Source organism: Ranitomeya imitator, chromosome 5, assembly GCF_032444005.1.
Source record: "Ranitomeya imitator isolate aRanImi1 chromosome 5, aRanImi1.pri, whole genome shotgun sequence".
NCBI lineage: Eukaryota > Metazoa > Chordata > Amphibia > Anura > Dendrobatidae > Ranitomeya > Ranitomeya imitator.
The window spans coordinates 269,968,844-269,971,763 of NC_091286.1; the positions used below are offsets into that span (position 1 = coordinate 269,968,844).

Genomic DNA, 2,920 nt, shown 5'->3' on the forward strand with positions numbered 1-2,920 from the left:
TACCGTCCTCCAGTGCTGCGTCACACTAAAATTCATATTTTATTCATAAGCAAATTAGGTCTTAACCCATTACTTGCCAAATTAGCAATTTTCATTTTTTTTATGACAGATTTTTAATGATTTGGGTCCTACTGAATCAGAAACATAATTTGCAAAATTTTTTCAAGTACAGATTTTTCAGAAAAGGGCGTCCCAATATTCAATTAAAAATTACATTGACATGATTTCCTATTTTGTAAACATTCATTTTACAAACACAACACAAAAAATTGGACCTAATTATAAAAATTATAAAATCTTAGTTGCTAGAAGCTAAAGATTAGGCGTCCCAATAAAAGGACATTGGTAGATATGGGTTAATATAGACGTTAGACAGGGATGGTGTCACAGGGGCCCAAGGGGTCAAGGGTGTCAATTTTCACTTCCAAACAGGTGGAATTGTGCATTATGATGAAATATTGGTATGTAAAGGGACCATACAGTATATTGTTCTTGTACAGGGGTTCTCTTTTGTCTGTGTCTACCAGTGAAGTTACTTTCTGATCCATGACCCGCCAGGAGTCTGCACTATTGCTCCAGCTCCTTTCCAGTTTATCTTTGCACTTCTGGCACTGTCATGCAGGGAACTAAAGCACTCATTTTTTAAAGTGAATTCCTGAGATTCCATTCATGTGATTGTATTGTAAATCAATATTTCATTTATCAGTTCTCTTTTATGCTTGACAAAAATATCAAAAGACAATGTCAAATATTTGGTAAGATTTTACTGAGCAAAAATAAAACATACTTTCTATTAAAAAGGTAGCAAGGATCACAAGTCTAAATCCCACAACATAACTTTTCATGCTCCTTTCCAGCTCAATTCAGCAGAACCGTTCATTTGCACAGCTCTGTATGGTTAATGTCAAACAGGCATGATCCCTATTGTGCTATCTCCTGCTATATACACACCAAAATTGGAGCAATACGGAGATTAGCATGGCGCCTGGGCAAGGATGATACGGAAATTTGTGAAGCTTTCCTATTTCTTTCAATTATTATAACAGGGTGAAAAATCCACTGGTCTCTTCTCAAGCTCTACTTGGCAAAGTTACATACACTGTATATTTATGGCTATCAATCTAGCAACATTGTACAGATTGTAAAATCATTTGTTCTCTTGAACTAGGCTGTGGTATTCAGAGATATTCTAGAAGATATTGCATGCTCGAATTTAGTAGAAAATCTGATAGATGAAGCTGTGCTTGTCCCAGTTATTTGATCATATTGTGTTAGATAAATTATAAATTCGACTACAGGTTTTAGCTTTTTTAAGAAAAACGTATACCCATATCTATCTCCCTAATTGACTTAGTATAAAATGGTGCCGTTGCTGTTTTAAAATTCCTTTCTGGTAAATTTTTGCTTTTATACTGTATATATACAGTTGTGTGAAAAAGTGTTTGCCCCCTTCCTGACTTCCTATTCTTTTGAATGCTTGTCACCCTTAAGTGTTTCAGATCACCAAGCAAATTTAAATATTAGACTAAGATAACACATGTAAATACAAAATGCAGTTTTTAAACTCTTTCTGACCTCGGACAGGATAGTACGTCGGAGGTGAGATACCGTTCTTTGATGCAGGGCTCCAGCGGTGAGCCCGCATCAAAGCCGGGACATGTCAGCTGTTTTGAACAGCTGACATGTGCCCGCAATAGCGGCGGGTGAAATCGCGATTCACCCGCCGCTATTAACTAGTTAAATGCCGCTGTCAAACGCTGACAGCGGCATTTAACCGGCGCTTCCGGCTGGGCGTCACATGATCGGGGGTCAGCGATGCGTCAGAATGGTAACCATAGAGGTCCTTGAGACCTGTATGGTTACTGATGCCGACCTGCTGTGAGCACCCCCCTGTGGTCGGCGCTAATAGCAAGCCTGCATTTCTGCTGCATAGCAGCAATCTGATGATCGCTGCTATGTAGCAGAGCCGATCGAGTGGTGCCATCTTCTAGCCTCCCATAGAGGCTATTGAAGCATGGCAAAAGTAAAAAAAAAAGTTTAAAAAAAGTGAAAAAAATAAAAAAATATAAAAGTTTAAATCACTTTCGCCCCATTCAAAATAAATCAATTAAAAAAAAAAAAATCAAACCTACACATATTTGGTATTGTTGCGTTCAGAATCACCCGATCTATCAATAAAAAAAGGATTAACCTGATCGCTAAACGGCGTAGCGAGAAAAAAAATTCAAAACGCCAGAATGACTTTTTTTGTCGCCGCGACATTGCATTAAAATGCAATAACGTGCGATCAAAAGAACGTATCTGCATCAAAATGCTATAATTAAAAATGCCAGCTCAGCACGCAAAAAATAAGCCCTCACCTGACCCCAGATCATGAAAAATGGAGACGCTACAGGTATCGGAAAATGGCGCAATTTACCACTTAGATAAAAGAGAACCTAGATATGTTTGGTGTCTATGAACTCATAATGACCTGGAGAATCATAATGGCTGGTCAATTTTAGCATTTAGGGATCCTAGTTAAAAAAGCCAATCAAAAAACAAGTGTGGGATTTCACTTTTTTTGCAATTTCACAGCACTTGGAATTTTTTTCCCTTTTCTAGTACACGACACGCTAAAACCAATTATGTCATTCATAAGTACAACTTGTTTTGCAAAAAATAAGCCCTCACATGGCCATATTGACGGAAAAATAAAAAAGTTATGGCTCTGGGAAAAAGGGGAGCAAAAAATGAACACGGAAAAACGGAAAATCCCAAGGTTATGAAGGGGTTAAATGAATGTCTTTATTATTAATGGAAAAATAAATCCACACCTACAGGGCCTTGTGGTTTATCACATATGGGGAAGCAGAGCTCAAATTCCCTAGCTACACCCAGGCCTAAATACTGCCACACCTGTTCTCAATCAAAAAATCAC

The 2,920-nt window shown here is 37.8% G+C and overlaps 1 pseudogene; it reads left to right on the forward strand.

The window, feature by feature from the left end:
• Window positions 1–929: 929 nt before the first annotated feature.
• On the forward strand, window positions 930–1,030 carry LOC138639790 (U6 spliceosomal RNA; annotated as a pseudogene).
• The last annotated feature ends 1,890 nt before the right edge of the window (window positions 1,031–2,920 follow it).